This window comes from Ranitomeya imitator, chromosome 3 (genome assembly GCF_032444005.1).
Source record: "Ranitomeya imitator isolate aRanImi1 chromosome 3, aRanImi1.pri, whole genome shotgun sequence".
Taxonomy (NCBI): domain Eukaryota; kingdom Metazoa; phylum Chordata; class Amphibia; order Anura; family Dendrobatidae; genus Ranitomeya; species Ranitomeya imitator.
In genome coordinates, this window is record NC_091284.1 from 10499800 (window position 1) to 10513377 (window position 13578).

The following is a 13578-nucleotide window of genomic DNA, read 5'->3' on the forward strand; positions in this document are numbered from 1 at the left end:
GCGGGAACTGAGTTCCCACAAACCGCAGTACTAGTACGGCGGCACAATCACGTGGCCTCACGCTGAGCGCTGCGGCAATCACGTGCGGGTGTCAGCTGTATATGGCAGCTGACACTCCGCAGCAATGCCCACGATCGGCGCTAGCGCAGATCGTGGGCATTTAACCCCTCTGATGCCGCTGTCAGTAGTGACAGCGACATAGAGGGGCATCGCGCAGGGACGGGAGCTCCCTGCGCTCTCCCACCGGAACAGCGTGGTGCGATCGCGTTGTTCCGGTGTTCTGGAAGGAGTCCCCGGATCCAAAATGGCCACGGGGCTCCTTCCGGGTCCTGAAGTGAGGTGGCTAGCCGGCGCCTGCTCAGGGCAGGCGCCGGAAAGCCTCCTGCACTGCCTGTCAGATCGCTGATCTGACACAGTGCTATGCAAAGTGTCAGATAAGCGATCTAATCTAATGTAGTGATGTCCCACCCTGGGACAATGTTGGAAAGTAAAAAAAAAAAAAATAGAATGTATAAAAAAGAATTAAAAGAAATCCCCAAATACAGAGAAAAAAAAAATTTCCCAATAAATCCATTTATTGATGTAAATAAAAAAAACAAACAATAAAAGTACACTTAGTTAGTATCGCCGCGTCCGTAACGACTCGTTCTATAAAACTGTCCCACTAGTTATCCCCTTCAGTGAACACCGAAAAAAAAAAAAAAAAAAACACGAGGCAAAAAACAACGCTTTATTATCATACCGGCGAACAAAAAGTGGAATAACACGTGATCAAAAAGACGGATATAAATAAACATGGTACCGCTGAAAACGTCATCTTGTCCCGCAAAAAAAAAAAAAGCCGCCATACAGCATCATCAGCAGAAAAATAAAAAAGTTATAGCTCTCAGAATAAAGCTATGCAAAAACAATTATTTTTTATATAAAATAGTTTTTAGTGTGTAAAAGCGCCAAAACATAAAAAAGAGATATAAATGAGGTATCGCTGTAATCGTACTAACTTGAAGAATAAAACTGCTTTATCAGTTTTACCACACGTGGAACAGTATAAACGCCTCCCCTAAAAGAAATTCAGAAATTGCTGAATTTTGTTCATTCTGCCTCCCAAAAATCGGAATAAAAAGTGATCAAAAAATGTTGTGCCCGAAAATGTTACCAATAAAAACGTCATTTCGTCTCGCAAAAAACAAGACCTCACATGACTCTGTGGGCCAAAATATGGATAAATTATAGCTCTCAAAATGTGGTGATGCAAAAACTATTTTTTGCAATAAAAAGCGTCTTGTAGTGTGTGACGGCTGCCAATCATAAAAATCCGCCAAAAAAACGCTTTAAAAGTAAATCAAACCCCCCTTCATCACCCCCTTAGTTAGGGAAAAATAATAAAATTTTAAAAAATGTATTTATTTCCATTTTCCCGTTAGGGTTGGGGCTACAGTTAGGGTTTAGATTACATTTACAGTTGGGAATAGGGTTGGGATTAGGGTTACTGTTGGGATTAGGGTTAGGGTTGTGTTTAGATTAGGGTTTCAGTTATAATTGGGGGTTTCCACTGTTTAGGCACATCAGGGGCTCTCCAAACGCGATATCGCGTCCGTTCTCCATTCCAGCCAATTCTGCGTTGAAAAACTAAAACAGTGCTACTTCCCTTCCGAGCTCTCTCGTGCGCCCAAACAGGCGTTTACCCCAACATATGGGGTATCAGCGTACTCAGGACAAATTGGACAACAACTTTTGGGGTCCAATTTCTCCTGTTACCCTTGGGTAACAAGACTGGGGGCTAAAAAATTATTTTTGTGGAAAATAGTTTTTATTTTCACGGCTCTGCGTTATATACTGTGGTGAAACACTTGGAGGTTCAAAGTTCTCTCAACACATCTAGATAAGTTTCTTGGGGGGTCTAGTTTCCAATATGGGGTCACTTGTGGGGGGTTTCTACTGTTTAGGTACATCAGGGGCTCTGCAAACACAATGTGACTCCTGCAGACCATTCCATCTAAGTCTGCATTCCAAATGGTGCTCCTTCCCTTCCGAGCTCTGCTGTGCGCACAAACAGTGGTTCCCCCCACATATGGGGTATCGGGGTACTCAGGACAAATTGGACAACAACTTTTGGGGTCCAATTTCTCCTGTTACCCTTGGGAAAAAAAATTGCGGGCTAAAAGTTCATTTTGTGGAAAGAAAAAATGATTTTTTAATTTTCACGGCTCTACATTCTAAACTTTAGTGAAACAATTGCGGGATAAAAGTGCTCACCACACATCTAGATTAGTTCCCTAGGGGGGTCTACTTTCCAAAATGGTGTCACTTGTGGGGGTTTTCCACTGTTTAGGCACATCAGGGGCTCTGCAAACGCGACATGGTGTCCGATCTCAATTCCAGCCAATTTTGCATTGAAAAGTCAAATGGCGCTCCTTCACTTCCCGAGCTCTGCCATGCACCCAAACAGTGGTTTACCCCCACATATGGGGTATCGGCGTACTGAGGACAAATTGTACAACGACTTTTGTGGTCCGATTTCTCCTGTTACCCTTACCAAATTGGATCTGAAATAAAAATTTTGTGAAAAAAAAGTTAAATGTTCAATTTTTTTTTTAAACATTCCAAAAATTCCTGTGAAGCACCTGAAGGGTTAATAAACTTTTTGAATGTGGTTTTGAGCTCCTTGAGGGGTGCAGTTTTTAGAATGGTGTCACTTTTCGGCATTTTCTGTCATATAGACCCCTCAAAGTCACTTCAAATGTGAGGTGGTCCCTAAAAAAATGGTTTTGCAAATTTTGTTGTAAAAATGAGAAAACGCTGGTCAATTTTTAACCCTTATTACTTCCTAACAAAAAAAATTATGTTTCCAAAATTGTGCTAATGTAAAGCAGACATGTGGGTAATGTTATTTATTAACTATTTTGTATGATATGACTAATTTAAGGGCATAAAAACAAAAAGTTTAAAAATTGCTAAATTTTCGCCAAATTTCCATTTTTTTTTTTCCCGCAAATAAACGCACGTCAAATCGAAGACATTTTACCGCTATCATAAAGTACAATATGTCACGAGAAAACAGTTTCAGAATCACCAGGATCCGTTGAAGCGTTTCGGAGTTATAACCTCATAAAGTGACTGGTCAGAATTGAAAAAAATGGCCTGGTCAGGAAGTTGAAAACGGGCTTCGGGGTGAAAGGGTTAAACCGCACGTTAGTGTGCTGTCGGAAATTACTTTTACGTTTAACATCACTGACACCATAAAGTTTAGTGATGCATATCTCCCCTCCAGCACTCACCAGTGACTTTGTCACATATCCCCCCCTCTGCCCAAAGTCAGCATCTGTCCAGGGCATCTGGATTCCCGTGCAACTTCCTTGGCCTCTGCTCGATGTGAAAAGTGAAATCTTCGAGGCCTAAGACCTACCTAGTTATCTGTGCATTCTTACCCTTCTCTTCCCTCAACCACCTTAGAGTGGCATGTGTTGTGAATTCTGTGGTCAAGCTCCCTCCTGTGGTCATGAGTGGTACTTCGGCTGGTTCTGTCTATGAGCTTCCTCTGGTGGATGTGAGTGGGGCTGCGGCTTCTGAGTTTCCTTTCTCAGGTGACGAGGTTAAGTCGTTAGGTGGTGCTCTATTTGACTCCACCTAGTTCTTTGTTCCTGGCCTCCAGTCAATGTTCCAGTATTGGTCGTGCTCTCTTCTGGATCGTTCTTGTGGCCTGTCTGCCCTGCATAAGCTAAGTTCTGCTTGTGTTACATATGTTTGCTATTTTTTCTGTCCAGCTTGCTATATTGGTTTTTCTTGCTTGCTGGAAGCTCTGAGACGCAGAGGGAGCACCTCCGTACCGTTAGTCGGTGCGGAGGGTCTTTTTGCCCCCTCTGCGTGGTTGTTTTGTAGGTTTTTGTGCTGACCGCAAAGCTATCTTTCCTTTCCTCGGTCTATTCAGTAAGTCGGGCCTCACTTTGCTAAAATCTATTTCATCTCTGTGTTTGTATTTTCATCTTAACTCTCAGTCATTATATGTGGGGGGCTGCCTTTTCCTTTGGGGAATTTCTCTGAGGCAAGGTAGGCTTATTTTTCTATCTTCAGGCTAGCTAGTTTCTCAGGCTGTGCCCGAGGCGCCTAGGTTTTGTCAGGAGCGCTCCACGGCTACCTCTTGTGTGGTATGATAGGATTAGGGATTGCGGTCAGCAGAGTTCCCACGTCTCAGAGCTTGTCCTATGTTATTTGTAACTATCAGGTCACTTTGTGTGCTCTTAACCACTAGGTCCATTGTGGTTCTGAATCACCTGTTCATAACAGTACTGGAGGCCCAAAGTACTAATGCTTCTCAATAGAGGGAAAAGAGAAGTTCTGAGACCATTTTTTTTTCTTTGCACTGTGTTTTGTCTTTCTTTTCCCCTAGACATTTGGGTGGTTCAGGACACAGGTGTAGTGATGGACATTAAGGGTCTGTCGTCTTGTGTGGATAATCTCACTGCAAGAGTACAAAAAATTCAAGACATTATGGTTCAGAAATCTATTTTAGAACCTAGAATTCCTATTCCTGAGTTATTTTCTGGAGATAGAGCTAAGTTTTTGAATTTCAAAAATAATTGCAAACTGTTTCTGGCTTTGAAACCTCGCTCCTCAGGTGACCCAGTTCAACAAGTTAAGATCATTATTTCTTTATTACGTGGTGACCCTCAAGACTGGGCATTTTCCCTTGCGCCAGGAGATCCTGCATTACGTAATATTGATGCGTTTTTTCTGGCGCTCGGATTGCTGTATGATGAACCTAATTCAGTGGATCAGGCAGAGAAAAATTTGCTGGCTCTGTGTCAGGGTCAGGATGAGGTAGAGATATATTGTCAGAAGTTTAGGAAGTGGTCTGTGCTCACTCAATGGAATGAATGTGCGCTGGCAGCTATTTTCAGAAAAGGTCTCTCTGAAGCCCTTAAGGATGTCATGGTGGGATTTCCTATGCCTGCTGGTCTGAATGAGTCTATGTCTTTGGCAATTCAGATCGGTCGACGCTTGCGTGAGCGTAAAACTGTGCACCATTTGGCGGTATTATCGGAGCATGGACCTGAGCCTATGCAGTGCGATAGGACTTTGACCAGAGCTGAACGGCAAGAACACAGACGTCAGAATGGGCTGTGTTTTTACTGTGGTGATTCCACTCATGCTATCTCTGATTGTCCTAAGCGCACTAAGCGGTTCGCTAGGTCTGCCACCATTGGTACGGTACAGTCGAAATTTCTTTTGTCCGTTACTTTGATCTGCTCTTTGTCATCGTATTCTGTCATGGCATTTGTGGATTCAGGCGCTGCCCTGAATTTGATGGACTTGGAGTATGCTAGGCGCTGTGGGTTTTTCTTGGAGCCCTTGCAGTATCCTATTCCATTGAGAGGAATTGATGCTACGCCTTTGGCCAAGAATAAGCCTCAGTATTGGACCCAGCTGACCATGTGCATGGCTCCTGCGCATCAGGAGGATATTCGCTTTTTGGTGTTGCATAATCTGCATGATGTGGTCGTGTTGGGGTTGCCATGGCTACAAGTCCATAATCCAGTATTGGATTGGAAATCAATGTCTGTGTCCAGCTGGGGTTGTCAGGGGGTACATGGTGATGTTCCATTTCTGTCTATTTCATCATCCACCCCTTCTGAGGTCCCAGAGTTCTTGTCGGATTACCGGGATGTATTTGATGAGCCCAAGTCCAGTGCCCTACCTCCGCATAGGGATTGTGATTGTGCTATCAATTTGATTCCTGATAGTAAGTTTCCTAAAGGTCGACTGTTTAATTTGTCTGTGCCTGAGCACGCCGCTATGCGGAGTTACGTAAAGGAATCCTTGGAGAAGGGTCATATTCGCCCGTCATCGTCGCCATTGGGAGCAGGGTTCTTTTTTGTGGCCAAGAAGGATGGTTCGCTGAGACCTTGTATTGATTACCGCCTTCTAAATAAAATCACGGTCAAATTTCAGTACCCCTTGCCGCTGTTGTCTGATTTGTTTGCTCGGATTAAGGGGGCTAGTTGGTTCACCAAGATAGATCTTCGTGGTGCGTATAATCTTGTGCATATTAAACAGGGCGATGAATGGAAAACAGCATTTAATACGCCCGAGGGCCATTTTGAGTACCTGGTTATGCCATTCGGGCTTTCTAATGCTCCATCAGTGTTTCAGTCCTTTATGCATGACATCTTCCGAGAGTACCTGGATAAATTCCTGATTTGTATACTTGGATGATATTTTGGTCTTCTCGGATGATTGGGAGTCTCACGTGAAGCAGGTCAGAATGGTGTTCCAGGTCCTGCGTGCGAATTCTTTGTTTGTGAAGGGGTCAAAGTGTCTCTTTGGTGTTCAGAAGGTTTCATTTTTGGGTTTCATTTTTTCCCCTTCTACTATCGAGATGGACCCTGTTAAAGTTCAGGCCATTTATGATTGGACTCAGCCGACATCTCTGAAGAGTCTGCAAAAGTTCCTGGGTTTTGCTAATTTTTATCGTCGCTTCATCAATAATTTTTCTAGTATTGCTAAACCGTTGACTGATTTAACCAAGAAGGGTGCTGATGTGATCAAATGGTCTTCTGCTGCTGTGGAAGCTTTTCAAGAGTTGAAGCGTCGTTTTTCTTCTGCCCCTGTGTTGTGCCAGCCAGATGTTTCGCTCCCGTTCCAGGTCGAGGTTGATGCTTCTGAGATTGGAGCAGGGGCTGTTTTGTCGCAAAGAAGTTCTGATGGCTCGGTGATGAAACCATGCGCTTTCTTTTCCAGGAAGTTTTCGCCTGCTGAGCGTAATTATGATGTGGGCAACCGAGAGTTGCTGGCCATGAAGTGGGCATTCGAGGAGTGGCGTCATTGGCTTGAAGGAGCTAAGCATCGCGTGGTGGTCTTGACTGATCATAAGAACTTGACTTATCTCGAGTCTGCCAAACGGTTGAATCCTAGACAGGCTCGTTGGTCGCTGTTCTTCTCCCGTTTTGACTTTGTGGTTTCGTACCTTCCGGGCTCTAAAAATGTGAAGGCGGATGCTCTGTCTAGGAGTTTTGTGCCCGACTATCCGGGTTTGTCTGAGCCGGCGGGTATTCTCAAAGAGGGGGTAATTTTGTCTGCCATCTCCCCTGATTTGCGGCGGATGCTGCAAATATTTCAGGCTAATAGACCTGACCGTTGCCCAGCGGAGAAACTGTTTGTCCCTGATAAATGGACTAGTAGAGTTATCTCTGAGGTTCATTGTTCGGTGTTGGCTGGTCATCCTGGAATCTTTGGTACCAGAGATTTGGTGGCTAGATCCTTTTGGTGGCCGTCTCTGTCGCGGGATGTGCGTTCGTTTGTGCAGGCCTGTGGGAGTTGTGCTCGGGCTAAGCCCTGCTGTTCTCGTGCCAGTGGGTTGCTTTTGCCCTTGCCAGTCCCGAAGAGGCCCTGGACACATATCTCTATGGATTTTATTTCGGATCTCCCCGTCTCTCAAAAAATGTCGGTCATTTGGGTTGTTTGTGATCGCTTCTCTAAGATGGTCCATTTGGTACCCTTGTCTAAATTGCCTTCCTCCTCTGATTTGGTGCCATTGTTCTTCCAGCATGTGGTTCGTTTACATGGCATTCCGGAAAACATCGTTTCTGACAGAGGTTCCCAGTTTGTTTCGAGGTTTTGGCGAGCCTTTTGTGCTAGGATGGGCATTGATTTGTCTTTTTCCTCGGCTTTCCATCCTCAGACAAATGGCCAGACTGAACGAACCAATCAGACCTTGGAAACATATCTGAGATGTTTTGTTTCTGCCGATCAGGATGATTGGGTGTCCTTTTTGCCTTTGGCTGAGTTCGCCCTTAATAATCGGGCCAGCTCGGCTACTTTGGTTTCGCCGTTTTTCTGCAATTCTGGTTTCCATCCTCGTTTCTCTTCAGGGCAGGTTGAGTCTTCTGACTGTCCTGGTGTGGATACTGTGGTGGATAGGTTGCAGCAGATTTGGACTCATGTGGTGGACAATTTGACATTGTCTCAGGAGAAGGCTCAACGTTTTGCTAACCGCAGGCGCTGTGTGTGTTCCCGACTTCGTGTTGGGGATTTGGTTTGGTTGTCATCTCGTTATATTCCTATGAAAGTTTCCTCTCCTAAGTTTAAGCCTCGTTTCATTGGTCCGTATAGGATTTCTGAGGTTCTTAATCCTGTGTCTTTTCGTTTGACCCTTCCAGCTTCTTTTTCCATCCATAACGTATTCCATAGGTCATTGTTGCGGAAATGCGTGACACCTGTGGTTCCATCCGTTGATCCTCCTGCCCCGGTGTTGGTTGAGGGGGAGTTGGTGTATATAGTGGAGAAGATTTTGGATTCTCGTATTTCGAGACGGAAACTTCAGTACCTGGTTAAGTGGAAGGGTTATGGTCAGGAAGATAATTCCTGGGTCTTTGCCTCTGATGTTCATGCCGCCGATCTGGTTTGTGCCTTTCATTTGGCTCATCCTGGTCGGCCTGGGGGCTCTGGTGAGGGTTCGGTGACCCCTCCTCAAAGGGGGGGGGTACTGTTGTGAATTCTGTGGTCAAGCTCCCTCCTGTGGCCATGAGTGGTACTTCGGCTGGTTCTGTCTATGAGCTTCCTCTGGTGGATGTGAGTGGGGCTGCGGCTTCTGAGTTTCCTTTCTCAGGTGACGAGTTTAAGTCGTTAGGTGGTGCTCTATTTAACTCCACCTAGTTCTTTGTTCCTGGCCTCCAGTCAATGTTCCAGTATTGGTCGTGCGCTCTCCTGGATCGTTCTTGTGGCCTGTCTGCCCTGCATAAGCTAAGTTCTGCTTGTGTTACATTTGTTTGCTATTTTTTCTGTCCAGCTTGCTATATTGGTTTTTCTTGCTTGCTGGAAGCTCTGAGACGCAGAGGGAGCACCTCCGTACCGTTAGTCGGTGCGGAGGGTCTTTTTGCCCCCTCTGCGTGGTTGTTTTGTAGGTTTTTGTGCTGACCGCAAAGCTATCTTTCCTTTCCTCGGTCTATTCAGTAAGTCGGGCCTCACTTTGCTAAAATCTATTTCATCTCTGTGTTTGTATTTTCATCTTAACTCTCAGTCATTATATGTGGGGGGCTGCCTTTTCCTTTGGGGAATTTCTCTGAGGCAAGGTAGGCTTATTTTTCTATCTTCAGGCTAGCTAGTTTCTCAGGCTGTGCCCGAGGTGCCTAGGTTTTGTCAGGAGCGCTCCACGGCTACCTTTAGTGTGGTATGATAGGATTAGGGATTGCGGTCAGCAGAGTTCCCACGTCTCAGAGCTTGTCCTATGTTATTTGTAACTATCAGGTCACTTGTGTGCTCTTAACAACCAGGTCTATTGTGTTTCTGAATCACCAGTTCATAACAGGCATGGTCAGATACCAGCTGTCACAGTTCACAGGGAGGATACCCTTATAATCCCCACCACTCACACCAATTTGTCATGAACCGGGGTTGTTTGGTTGCCCCTGGATCTTTCTGAAGGGGATTTATCTGTATCCCACTTTCCAGTTTCGGTTTGGAACTTGCAGCTCTCTGGCTGCCCCCTTACCCTCAGGTCAGACACGTTGCTACACCTAGGATAATTAGTCGCCAGAAAGGCTGCCTTATTTTGTACTGACTAATGGGCACACTGCAGCGAGGGCGATGTAACTACTCCCACTCAGGCGGGAACAATGATTATCAATGCCGCCAGTCGCTGCAAAGCCTCCCAAATGCACAGGACAAATCCTGCTGCCACCAGCTCCGATTTCTTAATTATTAATGGCTCCAGAGCCAACCCAGATTAGTAGCGTAATTCACCTCAGAGGATGTGACAGTCCGTTATAGAGCAAGGAGAGACAAAGCTAGTAATTTTTATATATTTTACTCCAAAAAGGTAGGCAGTGTTTACAGAAGTATAAAAATATATTATAAAGAAAAGTATCATATGTACAGTACAATTACAGATAAACTTGCATTGCCTTATGTCATTTTATCTCATGGCTGGCCGTGTGCTGTCCTGGATGGGCTAGCATATATCCAGATGCATCACCCCTGTCACTCAGCTAGCCCTGGACAAAAGACACTGGAAGACTGCTGCTTATCTCACTTATTTCCCATCCTGAGACCAAGGCACTCACCCTGTGGTGACCTCACTCAGGGCTGAATCCTCCCCTTTCTTAGAGCTGTGACCGACCATTTTTATACATAGCTCGTTGTATGAACCTCCTATACGAACGACACCATGATCAGGATGTGCACCACATCAGGGGGGTTCTTTTAAGTGTAAACACGGCGTAGTTATATGACCCACTTATGGAGAAACCTGCTCCTTGCACTCGTTGGGTTTAGCTCCTAGCGATTTCCGTGAGCTATAGATCTATCGATGGACATCCGGAATATATAATCCTTATATCTCTAGCCCAGATCGGTGGCAATATACATAACCTTAAAAGAACAATAGAATCCCACACTTGCTGTACCAGTTTTGGCCAGTATAGGGGAAGGGGGAGGGGGGAATGAGGAGTTTTACACAGTCTGGTTTTTGCAGCACCAAGCCATAAAAATTCCGGTGGGAGGGGGGAAATGAGGGGTTTAGGATTACACACGCAGGCAGAGGCAGAAGGAGAAAAGCTGTTTTTTCCTCAGGCAATGGGGGGCTGTCATCACCCACGGGCATGGGTCTGATATGCCATGGACCTTTTTGGTATGTACTCAAAACATGGAATATTCATATTATCGTGACACCAGCTTAAACTTGCGGCCTAGCAGGTAATATCCCAGGGTATCTACGGACCATTTTATGGCCAAGCACTCCTTCTCAACGATGGCATAATTTCTCTCGCATGAAGAGAGCTTCCAGCTCAAATACAGGATGGGATGTTCCTCCCCATTCCCTTCCTGAGAGCACAGCTCCCAAACGGACTTCTGATGCATCTGTCAGGACCACGACCTCCTTGCTGAAATCTGGTGCGACAAGAACCGTCTGTTTATACAGAGCCTGCTTCACCTCCTGGAAAACCATCTCAGTCTCAGCAGACCATTTAGTTGTTGACTATCTTGTGCCTTGAAGAAGGTGAGTCAATGTTGCGGCAATTTTGGCGAAACTTGGGATAAACCGATGGTAGTACCAGAAAATTCCAAGAAACGCCTTCACTTGCTTCTTGGAAAGCAGTTGTGACCACTTCTGGATCCCCTCAACTTTGTTTATCTGAGGCTTAATTTCTCCCGAAGACAGCCTAAGTATTGGCCTCTTCCTTCCCTATTGCACATTTTTTTGTTTGTTTACGGTGAACCCCTCATTCCTCAACACATCCAGGACTGCCTGTACCTTTGGTAGAGGACTTCCCCAGTCAGGGCTAAAGACCACAATGTCATCTAGGTAGGTGGTGGCATGCTTCTTATGCGGAGCCAGAACCCAATCCATCGCCCTCTGGTAGGTTGCTGGAGTCCCCTGCAGTCCGAAGGGCATTCTGGTGTATTGGAAACGCCCATCAGGCATCTAGAGACCGTCTTTTCCTTAGCACTCTGGGACATGGGGATCTGCCAATAGCCCTTCGTCAGTTCAATCATTGTAATGTACCTCATGGTTCCCAGTGTCTCAATGAGTTTATCCACATGGGGCATCGGATATGCATTACATTTAGAGACCTCATTCAGCCTGCGGTAATCATTGCAAAACCGCCACTCACCCTCGGACTTCGGCACAAGGATGATGGGACTGGACCATCCACTTTTCATCTCCTTAATAACACAGAGGTCTAACATCCTCTTCACCTCATTTGCTATTACATCCCGATGTGCTTCGGGAATTCTATAGGGCCTGAGGTTCACCCTTACAAGTGGCTCTGTCATTCGTCTCTGTTTTTCTCGGTCATTCTTGACCACCTGCATATGCCCTGGCAACTCCAAGAACAGGTCACAGTTCCGCTGCAACAGCTCCTGACGCTGTTGTCTCTGGGTCAGCGGTAGAGTCTCTGCAACGGTGACATGGTCCACTGTGGCTTTGGGATTGGCTCCCAAGAAAAGAGTTTCCAGCGACTCCGATCTCACCATGGCTTGAGCAAGTTCATATGGTGCGGCTTTCTTCGATCCCGGCCGGTGTACCTTGTAATTCACCTCGCTCAGTTTTTCCACCACCTTGTATGGGGCTTGCTACTTGGCTAAGAACTTGCTCTCCACCATGGGGATAAGCACTAACATGCGGTCCAGGGTCGGAACTGCATCCGCCTCGCTGAACAGTTATACACCCTTGCATGTGCCTCCTGTGCCTGGAGAAGATGCTCCTTCACAATGGGCATTACTTTCACCATCCTTTCCTCGAACTGGGCGACATGATCTGTGACGCTCCAGTGTGTCATGATTTCGGCTTCCCAGGTTTCCTTGGCGATGTGTAGGAGCCCTCACAGATTTCGACCATACAGGAGCCTCATTGGCGAGAAGCCAGTAGAGGCTTGTGGAACTTCTCTGAATGAGAAGATCAGAAATGGAATCAAGTAGTCCCAATCTCAACCGTCCTTCTCAACGACCTTCTTGAGCATTGCCTTCAAGGTCTTATTGAAGCGCTCTACTAGGCTGTCTGTCTGCGGCTGGTAAACTGAGGTTTGTAGCTGGGCAATCTGAAGGACCTTACACAAATCCCTCATAACCTTGCTCTTGAAAGGGGTTTCCTGGTCTGTCAAAATCTCCTTCGATAGACCCGACCGGGCGATACTGTTGCCCAAGGAGTTTTAGTGGTACTGATTCAGGGTACCGGATTTCATAGTCCATGACCACTAAGATGTATTGGTGCCCTCATGCAGATTTAACTAGAGGACCCACTAGATCCATGGCAATCCTCCCAAATGGGACATCTATCACCGATAACGGTAGGGTTTTTTTTAAATTATTTATTTACAGCACAGGAGCTGCTAATGAATACTCGCATCCACCGCTCCTGCTCTCACTGTTATTAGCAGCAGCAGGTGTCGGCTGATGGGAGCAGTAGTCCCATCAGCTGACACCAGTGACCGGAGGTGAACTTTATACCTCCGGTCACAGCTGAGCTCTCCTGCTGTCTTTTGACAGTGTGTGAACTGCGGCTCTCTGAGCAGCAGGGATGACTTCACCGCCGATCAGAAGCGGTGTTTGCCACCCTGTCATGCACATGACAGCGTGTCAAACACAGAATGTTTGGCCCCCCTTCAAGTGAATGGGATCCGGGTTCTGTTCTGGTACCTGAACCCAAACTTTATGTAACTGTTCGGCCAGACCTGAACATCCAGGTGTCCCCTCGTCTCCCCGTGTGTTACGGAGATTGCTGTCCCCTCGTCTCCCCATGTGTTAACGGTGATTGCTGTCCCCTCGTCTCCCCATGTGTTACGGTGATTGCTGTCCCCTCGTCTCTCCATGTGATAGTGATTACTGTCCCCTCGTCTCCCCATGTGTTACGGTGATTCCTGTCCCCTCGTCTCCCCATGTGTTACGGTGATTGCTGTCCCCTCGTCTCCCCATGTGTTACGGTGATTGCTGTCCCCTCGTCTCCCCATGTGTTACGGTGATTGCTGTCCCCTCGTCTCCCCATGTGTTACGGTGATTGCTGTCCCCTCGTCTCCCCATGTGTTACGGTGATTGCTGTCCCCTCGTCTCCCCATGTGTTATGGTGATTGCTGTCCCCTTGTC

The 13578-nt window shown here is 46.3% G+C and overlaps 1 protein-coding gene across 1 annotated transcript in view; it reads left to right on the forward strand.

The window, feature by feature from the left end:
- NR1I2 (nuclear receptor subfamily 1 group I member 2) overlaps positions 1 to 13578 on the forward strand; it is a 61350-nt gene that overhangs the window by 26551 nt on the left and 21221 nt on the right. The gene's annotated exons all lie outside the window — the stretch shown is intronic.